This window comes from Gopherus flavomarginatus, chromosome 5 (assembly GCF_025201925.1).
Source record: "Gopherus flavomarginatus isolate rGopFla2 chromosome 5, rGopFla2.mat.asm, whole genome shotgun sequence".
Classification (NCBI taxonomy): domain Eukaryota; kingdom Metazoa; phylum Chordata; order Testudines; family Testudinidae; genus Gopherus; species Gopherus flavomarginatus.
The window spans coordinates 151,237,882-151,258,451 of NC_066621.1; the positions used below are offsets into that span (position 1 = coordinate 151,237,882).

At 44.2% G+C, this 20,570-nt stretch overlaps 2 protein-coding genes across 3 annotated transcripts in view; one reads left to right on the forward strand and one right to left on the reverse strand.

Annotated features, from left to right (window-relative positions):
* Positions 1 to 20,570, forward strand: part of DLGAP5 (DLG associated protein 5) — a 236,382-nt gene that overhangs the window by 130,136 nt on the left and 85,676 nt on the right. The gene's annotated exons all lie outside the window — the stretch shown is intronic.
* Positions 1 to 20,570, reverse strand: part of FBXO34 (F-box protein 34) — a 75,365-nt gene that overhangs the window by 37,046 nt on the left and 17,749 nt on the right. Inside the window, exon 2 of one of the 2 annotated variants that reach the window (XM_050952559.1) lies at positions 7,310 to 7,386. The gene's annotated coding sequence lies outside the window, so the exon portion shown is untranslated. Of the gene's footprint in view, positions 1 to 29; positions 140 to 7,309; positions 7,387 to 20,570 lie in introns of those variants that run through there. The other variant, XM_050952561.1, reaches the window with a different exon arrangement.

Here is a 20,570-nt window from a genome sequence, read left to right on the forward strand (position 1 = left end):
GGTGGGGGGGACGGGACTCAGTATCTCACATGATCAGGCCCTGTGATTTCCATGTGGCACCACATTCTCTAAGCACCATTAGACACAGACCGAGGGTGCCTACATTCAAACTTCATAGGATCAGCTTATGAAGTCAGAGCTCATGCATGAAAAAGAGAACAGGTTAGTGAGGTGTCAAAGCAGAAAACACGGGGCTTGATTCTTCCAGTTGTGTTATCACATGGATGGGATCCCCAACTGCACTAAGCACAGCATGGCAACCCCACCAGTGCAAAGCTACTTGCCACAGCCACCCCAGACAGAGGGGCTGTCCACACAGACAAGGACTAGGCAGTGTAATATTTATTCAAAAGCAGTGATATGTGCCCACAAGCTTAAATTCATTTTAAAGATGTTACATGTTGGATAAAAATAGAGGCATGTGATAACCTCTGTTAAAAGCCGTATCTTATTAAATTACCAGTCGGATTCTCTATAAGCCTTCCAATGGAGAAAACATGCTGGATGTCCTTTGCAAACAAGTTCAACTGTGTATAAGCCTTTTTGGGGAGCAAGTCAACAGCATAACAGCAGCAAAGACCAAAGTTCAGTACAGTATCTTCTTACATTACTGGCTCAGATTTTACAACAGCCCTTTGAAACAGTCAATTTCAAGACCTACAAACTTCATGGCTCTTCAAAAAAACAAAAAAAACAAAAAAAACAAAAAACAGGGCCACAAGAACCTAGAGCTAGCAACCACAAGATTATGACTAGCAACTACTTAGATGATTAAACTTCTAACTACCATACAAACAGCATGAATTGCAATTTCATTAATTCTTTGGAAAGAAAAAAAAAGGTTGAAAAAATAATATCCAAGTTTCAATAAAAGATGTTTTCTAGTTTGCACTGGAATTTTGATGATAGATTATTTAAGAGGAATCTCATTCAATGTCTCTCCCTTCACACTTTAATCTAAAAAAATTGCAGCATATCTCAGAAATCCTGCAGTGGACTATTTGTTAATCTCACTGTGCCCCACAATATCCACTCTCACCCGCTCCTGCATTGTTTGTTGCATTTTTATCCCGCTCCCACCTGCAAAAACCTTAGATCTTGCAAGAAAAACAGATTATCCCATGCTACTAAAAAAAAAAAAGTTTGTTAATATTTTTACACACACACAAACACACACACACTGAATTCAGACACAATTTTTACCACTAAAACAATTTAAACAAATCTTGCTCAAACCATGTTTAAAAAAAAACAAAACAAAACTTGAACTCTGGTTATAATAGACATCAAATTTGCTTCTATCCCTCGCCTAAATTTAACTATTAAAACCTTTATTTAAAAAAAGAAAAATGTGCTGTACATTGCTGAAAATCTATTCATGACAAACTGATGAGAGATTTAGTGTTTTTCCACAAATTATCGCAGTTTGAGTTTTTTACCCACCCAATCCCACCCACAACAAAGAACATTTTATCCACTCCCGCTGTTATGGCAGTGGGTCCTACAGGACCCATAGGATTCCAGTCCCACTGCAGGTCTTTAGTGTACTATAAAAGTCGACCCATTTGCTATGGGCTCTGTTGATGCAAACTACTAATTTAAAGAGATACCAGCTTTTCTAAAAAGCGGATCTCTCTGAAAATGTTGTCCCTACTGTTATTCCAAGTTACCTCTGAAAGGACTAATTGAAAAATTAAATAAAAAGGATGTCAAATGCAAGCAAACTGAGAAAACAGAACTTTGTGTATAGTAAATTTCACTGTTTTCCCTGTAGGGTCAGTCAATATCGTCTAGGTAGAGGGAGAAACCCACAGAACAGGGGAGATCAAAAGAATTTTTAATAAGAGGAAAAGTGAATGAAAACAACCCACGAACAAACTGGCAATGGGATTCAGAAGCAGATAACATATCTGAAACTACTTCTGATAGGCTTGTTTAAATGGAAACTACACTGCTACCCCAATATAATGCTGTCCTTGGGAGCCAAAAAATCTTACCGCGTTATAGGTGAAACCGTGTTATATCGAATGTGCTTTGATCCGCTGGAGTGCACAGCCCACCCCACCCCCCATCCCTGCTTTACTGCGTTATATCCGAATTTGTGTTATATCGGCTCGCATTATACCAGGGTAGAGGTGTACTTCCAATAGGCTTGTTTAAATGGACCTGATTTAAGTTGATGTGTTGAATAATTTCATAGTGATCCCATTGCCCCATTTTTAGGTCTCTCTGTACATGAATGTTCTGTAAGAGATTTACTGCATGATGTGAGAACACAATACTACAGACAGAATAAAAATGAAACTTCAGAGTGCTTGCTTCTAATATTGGGATTTAGGCAACAAATCGCAACTAAATCCCTCCTCTGAAAGCCAACTGAACTTTACTAGCATGAAAGAACATTGCTAGAGCAATAGTCAAGTTGTATCAACTTAATCTCTCAACATTTAGCATGCCTCTTTAGTGTTCTACAAACTTGCAGATAAAAATTTCAAACAACTCCCTCAGGAAAAAAACCAGGGTTTTTTTAAGTCTTAATTTTTCAATTCTGAGCTATTCCTGCACTATTTCATAGCTCTGGTAATGTACCACTGACTAACCTCCAACTGGGAATAACTGTTTTTATCATCACTACTATAAACAGCCCCTCCTAACTCACACTGATAGGAATCTGGAAACTCTGTGTAGCTGCATCCCACCCTACAGCCTCTCAAAACACTACAGAGAAATGAATCTATGTGCTAGGACAAGAGGAATCTCTGTGCTGAAATACTGCTCGTGCAAGTCCTGGTGAAGTACAACCATGTCCTAAATAGACAGGCTAACGCATAATAGCAGTAACAAATTATTTGGTTTTAAAGGTAGGGAGAGGGGGAAATATTTTAAAGCCACACTGTTGGGTCAGGGTAGGCCCAACATTTAGGGTATGTAAAAAACATCTTTTGGTCAAGGTATACCAGTGGAAAAAAATGTATTTCAAAATTTCTTTGCATACACTTTACTTTTAGAGAAATATTATTCACCTGAAGACTACACCACCGTACCATTGCAGCATTAAGCCAGACTACGAGATCCTAGAAGTGAAATTGACTGTTCCAAGTGGCAGAATGAAAAAAGTAAACAAATGGCAAAAAGTGAACTGGCTTTACAGAAAGCTTTCAGTTTTAATAATTTCAGCTCCAGCTACCACATGCCAAAGAGAATATTGTATAGCACAGGGACAGGAGAAGAATTCCCCAAAATATAATTCATATGTTATGTTCATTAGGGATTACTAGATTATTAAGAACAACCATGAGTCATTTTTTTTAAAACACAAGTTTCAACAACTTGAAAACCCATGGCCTTTATTCATGGAGATGTAGATCACTGATCTATTGTTACACATTCTAAATCTGTCACACTTTCATCTGATGAGGTCTTTATTCAATAAACACCCTGTGAACCATCCTTCCTCTTCACTTCTGCCTTTTTCACCCCTTTTCTTTTCCCATGGTCAGGTCTTTCCTTCTTTTTACGAAGTTGCATCCCCAGCTCTTTGCATTGATTGCATTGACCTCATAAACTTCCAACCTATTTTACATGGTTCTTCATACAAACAATCCAAGAGAGATTTCTTAAGCACTTACAGAACATGCATTTTTGCCAAAGTACAAAGTCATCATATAACACATCTTCAATTAGAAAAATATCCACAGGCCAAAGCAACTACTCCAAACACTCAGGAAACCAGACAGCAGCTTTCCAGGATCCTTTCACTTAAAAGTTGGGGGTCCCTACATTAGACTGGGGCATAGAGCTCTTTCAACAGGCTCCACTGCAAGACTGGACTTCTGTACATATTAAGTTCTCCCAGCTCCCCCAACTTTTTACCTTGTTTTAAAAAAAAACAAAACATTATCAGTATCAGAGGGGTAGCCGTGTTAGTCTGGATCTGTAAAACCAGCAAAGAATCCTGTGGCACCTTATAGACTAACAGATGTTTTGGAGCATGAGCTTTCGTGGGTGAATACCCACTTCTTCAGATGCATGTGGTGGAAATTTCCAGGGGCAGGTATATATATGCTAGCAAGCAAGCTAGAGATAACGAGGTCAGTTCATCCCTGGCCACACTATTGCAGACCTTAAGGTGGCCATCCTGCAGCAAAAAAACTTCAGGACCAGACTTCAAAGAGAAACTGCTGAGCTTCAGTTCATCTGCAAATTTGACACCATCAGCTCAGGATTGAACAAAGACTGTGAATGGCTTGCCAACTACAGAACCAGTTTCTCCTCTCTTGGTTTTCACACCTCAACTGCTAGAACAGGGCCTCATCCTCCCTGATTGAACTGACCTCGTTATCTCTAGCTTGCTTGCTAGCATATATATACCTGCCCCTGGAAATTTCCACCACATGCATCTGAAGAAGTGGGTATTCACCCATGAAAGCTCATGCTCCAAAACGTCTGTTAGTCTATAAGGTGCCACAGGATTCTTTGCTGCTAAAACATTTCTGGGTTCCTCTAACTTTCCTCCCTTAAAGGGTCATATCACAATGACCTCACCTGGATGAAGGCTGACAGGACTCTTCATAGCCCACGAATGTTACTCTCGGATTGGTCATTGCAGAGCAATGTGAAGCCCCAGGTCTCATGATACTTTCTGTCCCCTAAAGCTGGAGACTAGGTACTCAGTCCACATCTCCTGATTGAGCCGATAATTCTCCTTGCTTATTACTATTCTACGGCTTCCTGCTCTTGGAGGTGATTGTGCTGCAATAAGAAGTCTCTGCTCATTTTTCTAAACTCAACATGAACAGTTTGAAATTTTTTTCCCTGTCAAATACTGTACAATGAAACATTTAAAAACTGGTACTTCCAAAGGTTGCCTATAGTAGCTCTAATGTAACTATATTAAGCCGAAACTATTCACAGAGTGCCTGCAAAGGACTTTGGCACTAGGGAACACTGGTGGGCTGAACACATGTGCCTCATTCATTTTTTGGAGTTCTTCAATATGAACAACTCTCAGTCATCTGTGTCAGATCCTGTAGCAATATGTCACACTGGGCCAGCCATTCAGTAGCTCAGAATGGAATGACACTACTCAAGACTATATTAGCCACACACGTAAGCATTATTTTTTTCCTGGAGGTGCGCAGGCTGCTAACTCCAAGTGCAAATGCTTTACTCAAATCAGCAAGTTCATTTGGTAAAAACCTGTTCAAGGCATGCAAATAAAAGCACAACACTTCAGTGTGCAATTAAGAGCTTTTGGGTCTCCCATCCTCACATGTGAGGAGCCGAACAGTCCACATTCAGGAGATAGTGACCTAGAGCAGTGGTTCTCAACCAGGGATACGCATACCCCTGGGGATATGCAGTTTTTTTCCAGTGGGCACATCAACTCATCTAGATATTTGTCTAGTTTTACAACAAGCTACATAAAAAGCACTAGCAAAGTCAGTACAAACTAAAATTTTATACAATGACTTTTTTCTACTGTTCTATACACTATGGTAACTATGCACTGCAATGTAAGTACAATATTTATATTCCAGTTGATTCACTTTATACTTATATGGTAAAAATGAGAACGTACACAATTTTCAGTAATCGTGCGCTGTGACGCACTTGTATTTTTATGGCTGATTTTGTAAGCAAGTAGTTTTAAGTGAGGTGAAACTTGCGGGTACGCAAGAGAAATCAGACTCCTGAAAGGGGTACAGTAGTCTGGAAAGATTAAGACCCCCTGACTTAGAGCACAGCAACGAACTATGCAAATATTTTAGTCCACCATTACTCTATTAATTAAACTAAACCTTAGATCACTGTTATTAAGAGCTCACACAAAAGGCAAGAGCATTAAGAGTTTGCTGTACGTAACGGGTGGGAAAAGCATCATTATCTGTCTTGCCCCAGCACTGCACTCTTTTATTTGTAGTTTTTACTGCAAGCTGCTTTTTTTCAGACAATGGATGTGCTATTGTAGGTACCTTTATGCCGTGCCAAAAAACATATACAGAGCAATTCAGAACAATCAGCCTTGCTTTCATGGGAGCAAAGGTTGCAGCCAAATGAAATGGGTGGAGACCACATTAAACAATCTTGGAATCTGCTAATAGGATACAGGAAAATGTGACCATAATGCAGATAGATACAGCGCTCCCTTTCACTTTCAAATGTTACGTGTGAGATAAAAGCTTCAGAAAACAAATTTAATTATTTGAATATACTAACTAAGAAGAAATTTTCTCATTATGTACACGAGATACAAAGAGTCCTAAGATGGTACACTAAAAGGTCTTAAACTAAAAAGTAAGTTTCTCAGCTGAGAAGGAACACTCAGATTAAAAGATACAGGATACCTGTGAAATGTCAGCATATCGATTCTAAGAACGTCCATCCATCCATGCAGAACATTCCCATCTCTAAGATGTGACCAGATTCATATCTGCCTTTTAAAAAGGGAGATTTTCAAACTGAAACACCTTGCTTCTCCTTGCCTGCTTTTCAGGTGTCTGTTAGTCAGCTTTCTCCTTCACAAACCAGGTTCTGCCTCTGCATGATCATGCATTGAAGTCATGTCCTTGAGTCTGTGACATCAGTCTGTTGCCATGGTAATGATGAGGGCTGTCCAAAATTCAGCATTATGGCATCACTGCAGGATCAAGCAGCAGAGAAAGCTAGCATCTGAAAGTTAACAAGTGCGGCAGGAACAACTACTAAAAGGCCTTTCATTTAAATTTTAGCAATATGTTAGCCTCAAGAGATAGCTGCAGTCTAAAAAGTATTTTTTAAAAGCCTTCTGTTACGCAGATGTCCAGGAGTTCACTGACCTGGAAACACCACAAAGGCTGACAGCAAGTACCAGCTCAAGATGTGGTCTCACTGAGACAACTATAGGGGATGCTGTGCCTCCATACAAACAGAAGGGAGAACGTGTCCGCTCGGGCAGCCAGAGTGATGAGTGACGGCTTGGAACAGCACATATATCTTTGGGTAGATGACACTACACAGGTCACTCGTGTTCCCACACAAACCCAGACCTATCCTGTAGCTGCAATTTATCTATGAGGGAGGGCTCGCTTTGTCTGCTGGCCTGTTATTATGGAATGACATGTTTTTTGGCCTCAGAGTTCCAGAGGGTCATGAGATAAGGTCACTGTTGTGGAAAAGGTGATGCTCCACACGGCAGGCCCTCCAAACATCACAAGGGGTCTTGAGTTGGATGCCAAGAGTTTGCACTGAGGAGAGGAAATCAGAGAGCAATGATCTGTGCACCTGTAAACAATTCCCATAATAAGTTATGCGACAATTAAAAAAGTACCTTAGAGTTGTCACTCCGTGTAGGCTTAGACATTACAGTTCTCTAGGGTTTCTTGCACACTGCCGGGAATGACATTTCTGAAGAGCAAAAGAAAGAGGGAGGTTAGAACCACAGATAGTTAATATATAATGAACACTCTCCTTAAACTAAAAAGAGCCACCAGAAACACCAACAAATGCACACTGGAGAACACACTGACCAGGAAACAGATCTGGTGGGTTCCATTGTGAAGGGACCCTATGAATCATAGGACTGGAAGGGACTTCAAGAGGTCATCTAGTCCAGTCCCCTGCACTTAAGGCAGGATTAAGTATTATCTAGGATTCTTGACCATCCCTGACAAGTGTTTGTCCAACCTGCTCTTAAAAATCCCCAATGATGGAGATTCCATAACCTCCCTTGGCAATTTATTCCAGTGCTGAACCACTCTGATAGTTAGGAAGTTTTTCCTAATGTCCAGCCTAAACCTCCCTTGCTGCAGTTTAAACCCACTGCTTCTTGTCCTATCCTCAGAGGTTAAAAAAAACAATTTTTCTCCTTCCTCCTTGTAACAACCTTTTATATACTTGAAAACTGTTGTGTCCCCTCTCAGTCTTCTCTTCTCCAGACTAAACAAACCCAATTTTTTCAATCTTCCCTCATAGGTCATTTTTTCTAGACCTTTAATCATTTTTGTTGCTTTTCTCTGGACTTTCTCCAATTTGTCCACATCTTTTCTGAAACATGGTGCCCAGAACTGGACACAATACTCCAGTTGAGGCCTAATCAGCACAGAGTAGAGCAGAAGAGTTACTTCTCATGTCATGCTTACAACACTCCTGCTAATACATCTCAGAATGATACTTTCTTTTTTTGCAACAGCGTTACACTGTTGACTCCTATTCAGCTTGTGGTCCACTATGACCCTCCAGGCCCTTTTCTGCAGAACTCCTTCCAAGGGACTCATTTCCCATTTTGTACATGTGCAACTGATTGGTCCTTCCTAAGTGGAGTACTTCGCATTTGTCCTTACTGAATCCTATCCTCCAAAGCACTTGTAACCCCTCCTACCTTGGTATCATCCACAAATGAATGACAGTGAAGGTCAGCTCAAAGGAGAGGAAAGAGGTGCAAGGCCGCCCAGAGGATTCCGGGGGCCTGGGGGCATCGGCGGCAGGCGGCTCCGGTGGACCTCCCGCAGGCGTGCCTGCGGAGGGTCCACTGGTCCCGTGGCTCCAGTGGAGCATCCGCAGGCATGCCTGCGGGAGGTCCACCGGAGCCACAGGACCGGCAAGCAGCAGGGCGCCCCCCGTGCGGCGAAATTCTAGAGCCCGCCCTGTTCGGCGGCAGGGGGCCCTTCCGTTCTGGGACCCACCGCCAAAGTGTCCCGAAGACCTGTGGCGGGGGCCCTCCACCGGCGAATTACCGCCGAAGCGGGACCCACTGCCAAAGTGGCAGTAATTCGGTGTCGGGGACCCCTGCCGCGGGTCTTCTGGGCACTTCGGCGGCGGGTCCCGGAACAGAAGGGCTCCCCACCGCTGAATTACCGCCGAAGACCGGGTTGCACTTCAGCGGCACGTCCCGCTTCGGCGGTAATTTGCTGGCGGGGGGTCCTTCCCCCCGGAGCGGAAGGTCCCCCCCGCCAGCAAAGACCGGGAGCGGAAGCAGCTCTGGGGCCCGGCCCCGCAAGGGTTTTCTGGGCCCCCTGGAGCAAGTGAAGGACCCCGCTCCAGGGGCCCCGAAAAACTCTTGTGGGGGCCCCTGGGGAGCCCGGGGCAAATTGCCCCTCTTGCCCCCCCCCCCGGGCGGCCCTGAAGAGGTGTGACTTTACTGAAATGTAATTTAAACCCACAGGCAAAGCATTGTGGCAACTGTCCAGCCTCAGGCTACAGGTGGAGCCACACCCTATCTGACTGAAAATGGCTATATTACCTTTGTCATAAGTTTAACACTTCTCAAAGATACCCAGAAAGGCCAGAGGAGAATTTCCCCAGCACAGACGGTGTGTTGGACAGCCACAGGCCATAGGCACCAACTTTCTCCAGCGCTGGTGAGTGCCCGTGCCCCCCGCCCCGACTCCAACCTTTCCCCACCCCTATTCCAACCCCATCCCCAAAGTTCCCGCCCTAAGTCCGCTCCCTCTCTGCCCCAATGGATCCGTTCCCCAAATCCCTGCCCCAGCCCCACCTCTTATCCCAGCGTGCCACATTCCCCCTCTCTCCTGCCCCATAAATCAGCTGTTTTCCGGTGCAAGCACTGGGAGGGAGGTGGGAGGAGGACAACGCGGCAGCGCGCTCGCAGAGACGAAGGCGGAGGGAAGCTGGAGCGGGGGGCGGGGGGCAGGGAGTTGCCGATGGGTGCTGAGCACCCACCAATTTTTTTCCACCTCCGGAACACCCACAGAGTTGGCGTCTATGCAACAGGCTGCCTTGTGCATGCCCCTTGCAAGTACCAGCATAGGGGCTGAGGAACAAGTATCAGCACGCTGCTACAGCCACTCTGGGCACTACAGACAGTTCCCTAAATCACACCACAAACAGTTTTGGTCACTAGGATTCTAGGCTGATTGAAAGTGCAAAGCCACCTCTACTTTTCCCCCCTTCTGGCTGCACCGGTGCATGGTGCATCTCCGGGAAGAGAGGCACAACGTCTTGCTCCCTTAAAACACCCAGGACTGCTACAACGATGGCTGTTCATTGCTCACGGAAAAACTGATGCCTTCATTGAGGGCTGCCAAACACTTGGCTCAAGAGAGCCAAGTTACTACAGTGAAAGGTGGCTACCTTGCCACCAGGGCAAGTTCCATTGGTCAGCCAGGAACTTCGGGAACAGTGTCATCATTGCTTCCAAAACAAGAGGTGTGAGCATCTAGGGGCATCAATGGGTCAGTCTGTGGATGGGATGAATGTCTCCGGGGAAGACTGCAGAGCTTCCATTTTTAAAGATGCCCACCATTTTCTTTGCCTGTTCCTCTGTTTGCACCAAAACATATGCCCTTCTTGGGACGATGCACTGGCTTCCAGACACTTCTCTACCACAATCAGACTCTTCATCCTCACAGTGAAGGCCCTGTACAGTTCTGCTCCTGCCTTTATAGCATCTATGGTCACCCAGCCTCAAACCCCTGCTTACCTCTTACACTGTGGAAGTTTCAGCTCACCTTCTGGCTCCCCTGCTTTCTTCCACACCCATCACCTACTGCTCCCAACCCTTGACCATCCTTACAACCCTGGGAGCCCCTCAGTGCCACTTGGCAGAGGGCACACTATACCATCACTCACATCAGGCCTGACATATTCATTGCCCCCAAACCACCGTTCTCATAATCTGTACCTAAAAGATGTTGTGCAAAGTAGAGTAAGCAAACTGGTAACATGTGGTTCCCAAAATTCATTGGGTGATGTATGTACAGAAACATATAATTGCCTGCTGGAAATATGTTCTTAAAATGCATTTGACATAAAGTCCTGCCTTTCCCAGACAAAAGGAACGTGTATTTACCTGTCTGAGCAGCTTGATCACAGAGGCCAATGAAAAGTACATTGACCTATAAAATGAACAAAGCCAGGGAGCTAGCACGCAGGGGAGATGCCCTCTTACTCACAACGGGGGATGGAGTCTGCATCCCCAGGAAGCCTTTTGGGCTCTTGAAACAGAGACAGTGAACTTTGAAGTAATATAACGAGGGCAAAGAGGCTTTTGAGTTACCCACCACCTAAGGGACGAAGGGGAGTAGACGCCTTTGAGTTAATAAAATGTGGATCCTCTTGACCTGGGAGGCAACAGTAGCTGGAAACTGATTATAGGTGAGAAACCTGTGCAGACAAATATTGTAACTTGCTCAAATTAAGTTTTAATCACTAGAAAGCACGTTTTGTCTTGTACCATATCTGTCCCTTTCATCCTGGCCTATTAGCACTTAGATCTCTGTTCTTTCTTAATAACCTTACTCTTGTTTTATTACACAACACTGAGATGCTTTTGTATTAAACTGGAAGTGAGTCCTCAACTAACCTAGCAGGCTGATGAGCACACGATCTCTTTGGAGGCAGAGAATGTAACTTCTGAGTGTCCAGTGAGAGGACTGGACACTGCAGAGACATCTCTCGGGAACTTGGGAATTGGGGTTTCCTGGTTAGCACCTGCAAGTCAAGGTTTGGCCTCGCAGAGTCCTGGAGAGCTTGCTGGCAAGGCAGACCGACTGGTGTGTCAGGGAGCTGACATCCAGCTTAGCAGTAGCAAAGCTCTCACTTGCTGAGGCTGAGGGTATGGCTACACTTGAAATTTTGGAGCGCTGCCGCGGCAGCGCTTTGAAGTGTGAGTATAGTCAGAGCGCCAGCGCTGGGAGAGAGCTCTCCCAGCGCTGCACATAAACCACATCCCTTACGGGTGTAGGCGCTGCGGCACTGTTTACACTGAGGCTTTACAGCGCTGTATCTTGCAGCGCTCAGGGGGGTGTTTTTTCACACCCCTGAGCGCGAAAGTTGCAGAGCTGTAAAGTGCCAGTGTAGCCATGGCCTGAGAGGGGTAACAGTGGCTCACAGCTCTAAGTGCCACAAGAGAAGCTTCACAATCCTCCCTGACTCACTCTCAACACTTCCTCTTCCAACACTGACCTTCTTTACTTTAATCCTGGACTCGCCCCCAGTTTCTAAAAGAGGAACCAACAAGCAGCATCTCACGATCTCACCTCACCCTTTTCTAACCCCTCCACCCACTTCTTGTTTATCAGCATCCTCCCACACTGTGTTATCAAATTTAAAACATAAACCGCAGGGCAGGGTCCCATAGTTTATTGCCATACACACCTATGGTGCTGTAATAAATAAATTCCACAGCCTGTTGAAGCCTAAAGAATCTGAGCTTGGTTCAGCTCCAGTTTACACCAGCTTCTGAATAACTGAACAGGTCAAGTGCCACTATTAACTAATTCACTGCCGATCGCTTTAGTGGCAACATCTAGTTTGAGCAATTATCTAGCATCACTGGATGTAGTGGCAAATATTAGGACAGTGAATTGTTGCTGAGGGGTGCTTGGGAAGAAAATAAAAGTCAAATTTCTCTACCTCTAAATGTAACGTCATCTCCACCCATACCCAAAAGGATGAGAGAAAGAAGAAATGCATCCTCTCCAGCACAAAGCCTCAATTGTCTCCAGATTTCCAAACCCAAACACACCTTCCATGCTTTCCGGGTGCCACGAAAACCAACTGTCCAAGCTTTCAGCCTTTTCCCACCCCTTCCGACAGCTGTTACAACAAGAGTCACCTGTTTTCCAGTACAGGAATCTGTAGCACAGTGAGAGCTGAAACTCTAGGGCAGCATTAAGTAAATTCAATTTAATATGAAAATGAATCCAAGGCCCTGCTGCACAACTGGAGCCTCTGCTGCATAATGCAGCTGAATGAGCCCTACAGGACACAGGGCCTTATTTATAACTAAACAAGGACTTGTGTTTGCTAATAATGGAGATGGATGGGGACATGGAGGAAGAGGGTGTGAGAAGGGGAGTGAGAAGGAAAAGTGATTTTTTTAAAAACATACCCCACACACCTTAATACGCATAGAGAATTGCATCCAGGCCCCACAAGGAGAAGGTCATTTCATGTCTACATGGCACTACACCTCAATTGTGTGTCTTGGGTTCTTGCCCTCCAGGTCAGCGTTGTAAGTTTTGCCCCCTGAGAAGAGTAGATACAGGATGCTTTGTCGAAGACACACTGAAGGCAATGACGGTAACAGGGCACTGGACTTAGGGGCACGTAAGCATGCCCTAATGCAGGGGTAGGCAACCTATGGCACGTGTGCCGAAGACGGCACATGAGCTGATTTTCAGTGGCACTTACACTACCTGGGTCCTGGCCAGCAGTCTGGGGGGGGGGGGGGTGAGCTCTGCACTTTAATTTAATTTTAAATGAAGCTTCTTAAACATTTTAAAAACCTTATTTATTTTACATACAACAATAGTTTAGTTATATACTATAGACTTATAGAAAGAGACCTTCTAAAAACGTTAAAATGTATTACTGGCACGTGAAAGCTAAAATTAGAGTGAATAAATGAAGACTCGGTACACCACTTCTGAAAGGTTGCCGACCCCTGCCCTAATGCATCCAGTATGGCCCTTGGCCTTTTATATTGGAAGCTGCAGTTGCAGGTCCCATACTTGCACGTGCAGAAAGTCTCGTAACGGGCTTGCTGCCTCTTACACAGAGGGGCAGGCAGAGGAGCCCAAAGGATATTCTATGCAAGAAGTAGGAACTGGCAGGGGAGATGTGAAGCCCTGGAAACAAAAGCAGAAAAGACTCTGAGGGGTGGTGAAACTTTTTCAGGTTGTGCAGTTTTGATCTGAAGCCCCAAGATAAGAAATGGAGCTGTGCCACTGGATAAAGCATAATTTCACCATCCCTGGCTGGCAGATCACCCCATCAGCTTACATGGGCATAAAAGGACAAATTGAATATATCAGAGGTGTAGCTGTGTTAGTCTGGATCTGTAAAAGCAGCAAAGAACCCTGTGGCACCTTATAGACTAACAGACGTTTTGGAGCATGAGCTTTCGTGGGTAAATACTGACTTCGTCGGATGCATTCACCCACGAAAGCTCATGCTCCAAAACGTCTGTTAGCCTATAAGGTGCTACAGGACTCTTTGCTGCTTTTACAAATTCAAAATAGTGGATACAAATCCCATGATGGGAACATACACAATACCTAGTGAAAATGGGTTAGCCCCTGGAAGTAACTAAACTATTATGACTAGGGAAAAGTGATATAAATCATTCCACAACGACCTGTTACCTGGCTGATGGAGCAGAACCAGGTTTTATGGCATCTTTGGCACTGTGTAGCGTAAAGGACATCACTACCAGACAAGAGCCACGTAACATTTCTCACTCTGCGAGATGCCAAGCTGACACTCTAGACTACCGCATTCAGAGAATCACACTTCACTGCTCGAGTCTCCTTCCAGTCCACTGCACTGAAAACATCCTAACCTCTTTGAAAATCAGTACCTAAACATGATCACAAAGTTTGTGTTCACTTCTATACTGATTTTCAGGGGTAGGGCTTTTTCAGTGCAAAAGACGCTCCACATTTCATATGAGAAAGGCTCTCAATGAACTCACCTGTATAATGAGACTAACATAGGCCCCAATAACATGGTTTTTAAAGATCCCAAGGCAATTTTTGCAGCTCTGTGCATTAGCCCCAACACGCTGTGTCTTTAAGTCAGTTTGTAAAGTCCTTTCAGATCCTTCTAGATTAAAGCCATCACACAAATGCTAGTCCTAACCTGGGGGGAGCCTTTTGATTTTGAAATTCCCAGACTAACGAGAAACTGTAGAACTGGAATTAAATTTGCAAACTGGACACCATCAAATTAGGCCTAAATAAAGACTGGCAGTGGATCCGTCACTACAAAAAGTAATTTTCCCTCTGTTGATACTCACACCTTCTTGTCAACCGTGGAAATGAGCCACCTTGATTGCATTGGCCTCGTTAGCACTACAAAAGTAATTTCAGGTTTACAGGAGTACTTGTGGCATCTTAGAGGCTAACAGAGGCATTTGAGCATAAACTTTCGTGGGCTACAGCCTCCTCCCTTGGTATTCACCCCTTCTTGTCAACTGTTGAGAACAGGCCACTTTCACTTGAACTGAATTCATAGACTCATAGGGCTTGGCTACACTGGCGCTTTACAGCGCTGCAACTTTCGCGCTCAGGGGTGTGAAAAAACACCCCCCTGAGCGCTGCAAGATGCAGCGCTGTAAAGCCTCAGTGTAATCAGTGCCGCAGCGCTGGGAGCGCGGCTCCCAGCGCTGCAAGCTACACCCATAAGGGATGTGGTTTACATGCAGCGCTGGGAGAGCTCTCTCCCAGTGCTGGCGCTGTGACCACACTCACACTTCAAAGCGCTGCCACGGGAGCAGCTCCCGCAGCGCTGCCGTGCCAGCACTTTGAAATTTCAAGTGTAGCCATACCCATAGACTTTAGGGTCAGAAGGGACCAATATGATCATCTAGTCTGACCTCCTGCACAAAGCAGGCCACAGAACCCTACCCATCCACTTCTATAACAAACCTCAAACCTATGTCTGAGTTATTGAAGTCTTCAAATTGTGGTTTGAAGACCTCAAGCTGCAGAGAATCCACCCGCAAGTGACCCATGCCCCACACTGCAGAGGAAGGCGAAAAACCTCCAGGGCCTCTGCCAATCTGCCCCGGAGGAAAATTCCTTCCCGACCCCATATATGGTGATCAGCTAAACCCTGAGCATGTGGGCAAGACTCACCAGCCAGCACTCAGAAAAGAATTCTCTGCAGTAACTCAGATCCCATCCCATCTAACATCCCATCACAGACCACTGGGCATACTTACCTACTGATAATCAAAGAGCAATTGCCAAAATTAAGCTCTCCCATCATACCATCCCTTCCATAAACTTATTAAGTTTAGCCTTTAAGCCAGATATGTCTTTTGCCCCCACTACTCCCCCTGGAAGGCTGTTCCAGAACTTCACTCCTCTAATGGTTAGAAACCTTCGTCTCAATTTCAAGTCTAAACTTCCTAGTGTCCAGTTTATACCCATTTGTTCTTGTGTCTACATTGGTATTAAGCTTAAATAATTCCTCTCCCTCCCTAATATTAATCCCTCTGATATATTTATAAAGAGCAATCATGTCTCCCTTCAACCTTCTTTTGGTTAGGCTAAACAAGCCAAGCTCTTTGAGTCTCCTTTCATAAGACAGGTTTTCCATTCCTCAGATCATCCTAGTAGCCCGTCTCTGAACCTGTTCCAGTCTGAATTCATCCTTCTTAAACATGGGAGACCAGAACTGCACAGTATTCCAGATGAGGTCTCACCAGTGCCTTATATAACGGTACTAACACCTCCTTATCTTTGCTGGAAATACCTCGCCTGATGCGTCCTAAAACCGCATTAGCTTTTTTAACGGCCATATCACATTGGCGGCTCATAGTCATCCTGCGATCAACCAATACTCCAAGGTCCTTCTCCTCCTCTGTTGCTTCCAACTGATGTGTCCCCAATGTATAACTAAAATTCTTATTATTAATCCCTAAACGCATGACCTTGCACTTTTCACTATTAAATTTCATCCTATTACTATTACTCCAGTTTACAAGGTCATCCAGATCTTCCTGTATGATATCCCGGTCCTTCTCTGTGTTAGCAATACCTCCCAGCTTTGTGTCATCCGCAAACTTTATTAGCACATTCCTGCTTTTTGTGCCAAGGTCAGTAATAAAAAGGTTAAATAAGATTGGTCCCAAAACTGATCCTTGAGGAACTCCACTAGCAACCTCCTTCCAGCCTGACAGTTCACCCTTCAGTATGACCCGTTGGAGTCTCCCCTTTAACCAGTTCCTTATCCACCTTTCAATTCTCATATTGATCCCCATCTTTTCCAATTTAACTAATAATTCCCCATGTGGAACCATGTCAAATGCCTTACTGAAATCAAGGTAAATTAGATCTACTGCTTGCCAATGGCTTGCCAATTACAGAACCAGTTTCTCCTCTCTTGGTTTTCACACCTCAACTGCTAGAACAGGGCCTCATCCTCCCTGATTGAACTGACCTCGTTATCTCTAGCTTGCTTGCTAGCACACATATATATACCTGCCCCTGGATATTTCCATTACATGCATCTGAGGAAGTGGGTATTCATCCACGAAAGCTCATGCTCCAAAACGTCTGTTAGTCTATAAGGTGCCACAGGATTCTTTGCTGCTTTTACAGATCCAGACTAACACGGCTACCCTCTGATACCTGATAGATCTACTGCATTTCCTTTGTCTAAATAATCTGCCACCTTCTCAAAAAGGAGATCAGGTTGGTTTGGCACGATCTACCTTTAGTAAAACCATGTTGTAACTGGTCCTAATTACCATTGACCTCAATGTCCTTAACTACTTTCTCCTTCAAAATTTTTTCCAAGACCTTACATACTACAGATGTCAAACTAACAGGCCTATAGTTACTCGGATCACTTTTTTTCCCTTTCTTAAAGATAGGAACTACGTTAGCAATTCTCCAGTCGTATGGTACAACCCCTGAGTTTACCGATTCATTAAAAATTCTCGCTAACGGGCTTGCAATTTCATGTGCCAGTTCCTTTAATATTCTTGGATGAAGATCATCTGGGCCCTCCGATTTTGTCCCATTAAGCTGTTCAAGTTTGGCTTCTACCTCAGATGCGGTAATATCCACCTCCATATCCTCATTCCCGTTTGTCATCCTTCCATTACCCCTAAGGTCCTCATTAGCCTTATTAAAGACTGAGGCAAAGTATTTATTTAGATATTGGACCACGCCCAGGTTATCCTTAACCTCCACTCCATCCTCAGTGTTTAGCGGTCCCACTTCTTCTTTCTTTGTTTTCTTCTTATTTATATGGCTATAGAACCTTTTACTATTGGTTTTAATTCCCTTTGCAAGGTCCAACTCTACATGGCTTTTAGCCTTTCTCACTTTATCCCTACATGTTTATTAGCACTGACCCCTCACTTGGTAAGGCAACTCCCATCTTTTCATGTGCTATAATATATATTCTGCTTACTGTATTTTTCACTTCATGCATCTGATGAAGTGGACTGTAGCCCACGAAAGCTTATGCCCAAATAAATGTGTTAGTCTCAAAGGTGCCACAAGGACTCCTCATTGTTTTTGCTGATATAGACTAACACGGATACCACCCTGAAACCTGGAGCACAGTATTGTATCACCTGCAATTACTGTAGAAGTTTGATGCTGTAGTTGAACCTATACAGAATTCTACTACTGCCAGCTCAGTGAGACTGAGGCTATGTCTACACTACAGACCTTACAGCAGCACCATTGTAAGGAGACACCTCTCCTGCTGGCATAATTAAACCACCCTCAACGAGTAGTGGCTGCATGGCTGTCCGCACCGGTGCTTTTGTTCGAGAAACTTTTGTAGTTCAGGACTGTGTTTTTTTCCACACCCCTGATCGACAAAAGAGCTAGTGCAGACATAGCCTGAAGATCTACAATGAAACTTAGGAAGTGTCTTCACCAGCAATGTTAAAGTACTGCCGCAGCAGCACTTTAACGTGGCTGTGTAGTCGTGGCAGGGTGCTGGGAGAGAGGTCTCCCAGTGCTATTAAAAAAAGCAACAACATCTCCACGAGAGGTGTAGCTATCAGTGCTGGGAGGGCAGTTCCCAGCACTGGTGCACTGTTTACACTACCACTTTACAGCGTTGCAACTTGCTGCACTCCGGGGTGTGTTTTTTCACACCCCTGAGCGAGAAAGTTGCAGCGCTGTAAAGTGCCAGTGTAAACAAGCCCTAAATCAATGTAACAAAAATTACCAGCATAGCCATTTGCAGCAGACACATCCCTCACTTTCTTTCACTTCAAGAGTAAACAAACTTTAAAATAAAGATTCTTCACGGCAGCAAATTATTGTGCTCCTACTACCCCGACCACAGCACATCCTCATACCCCACACCTCTGGCTAATGAAGATCAGAGCCAACAGCACCCTCCATTGAGTCTCAGGCAGGCTCCTTATGCCAAGACACACTGACAGGCACTTTATGAAATGAAAAGGATAGTTACAAGCTGATGGAATATAGCTCTGAGGCTGCTCTAAATTATGCTGGGGATTGAACTGGAAAACCACATGGAGTATATGCTAATTTTTCACAGTGATCCGAAAGTCCTAACCACAAGATTCCCACTCAAGTCAAAGCCAGTCAGAGAGAGACAAACACTTGTGCAACACTGTCTAGACATTTATGTAAAAAGTCAAGCGGGCCTCTTGTCTACGATGGTGTCTGAGAAATTCAACAGTCATATCACAGCAGAAAGCATTCTCCTGACATGTTTCGGGAATTAGTTCCTTTTATGGGAGTATGCAGGAACCAGACACTTATTTTTTTTTTTTCAGTGTTTCTTTGAGGTAACAAGAACTGGCCCAAGGGGCAATATTCACCAGTTCCTGAGAAGTATTTTATCAGGAGTTCAGAGTGATTTAAGTCTGTGAACTGAGCCACCTGCACAAATGCACTTTTATTACGTTTCAAAAGCGGACAAAAGCCTCCTCTAAAGCTTTACCCAGTAATTCCTCTTTGACCTCATTTCGTGTGTCCAGGCCCATGTCTACACCACAGAATTGAAGTGACAGGGTAGAACCAGTTTAAACACAAAACACTCAATGCGAACACACTAGTCATGTGAATTTGAACCACTGGAGGTTTCATCCTGCTTCTAAATGAGTGACATTCTAAGCTGTTTCAATTGCAATGCCTTCTGGGTACAGCACAGTGGGTACAGTAGTAAGTCCTGTTTGAACTGATTCACTCAACCATTTTAATGCCTCCCACACAGACACTGAACTGGTATTTAGCCTTGCAGAAATCAAATCTAACCCAAACGGTATTGGCTTAGGTGCAAGCCATTTGGAACACTTGCAACCATGAATTCAGGGGTTTAACAAGCATGCCCAGGCCAAGACATTCTTAACATTGTACAATTTCTTCAGTGTACTCAACGCTCAAGAGCAACACTAGCTTTAGAGAACTTTCACAGAGAGTTTCCAGATAAATTGGTACGGTGTTTTAGAGCTTTTCCACATATGCTGGAGGTACATCTCCATTTTTAAGCGTGCAGCCCAGATATGAGTCATGACAGCTGCAAGCAGCTTTGTTCTCTAGCTGACATTCATAGGATGAGATTACAGTTTATCACTGGGGGGGAAATGTGTTCAAGTTTTGTTCAGATTAAGTGTCACAAGCCACACCTCAGCTGCTTGAGGGCTATCAGAATCCATTGTCATGTCCTTACAGTGCTAATCTATTTAGTAATGGAAGTCACTGGAGCTGGAAGATAAATATTTAAGCCCTTAAAAAAAAAAAAGTACACAATATCTCATTTTGTTCTTTGGCTCTTCCTGCCCACCCCAATTTACTTTGAAGAAATTTGAGGGTGTTGCTTAAAAGATGCAAAGAAGTCTGGTCTGGAAAACTGATTTTCAGAACACCTGCTTTGGTCTAACTACCAAGACAGAGAGAGATTGCTGGTTTATTTGATATGATCACTTCCTGTTCTCAGAATCAGCCCTGGCACACAAGGCCAACATTTTCAGACTTGAGTGCCTAACTTTAGGTACTTTAATAAAAGAGGCCTGATTTTCACAAATGCAGAGCAATCATTGTTCCTATTTGCTTCTGTGGGCAGTTACTGGTATAAATCACTGCTAAGTTCATGTTACATCTCCCCTGTGCCCCATTGAA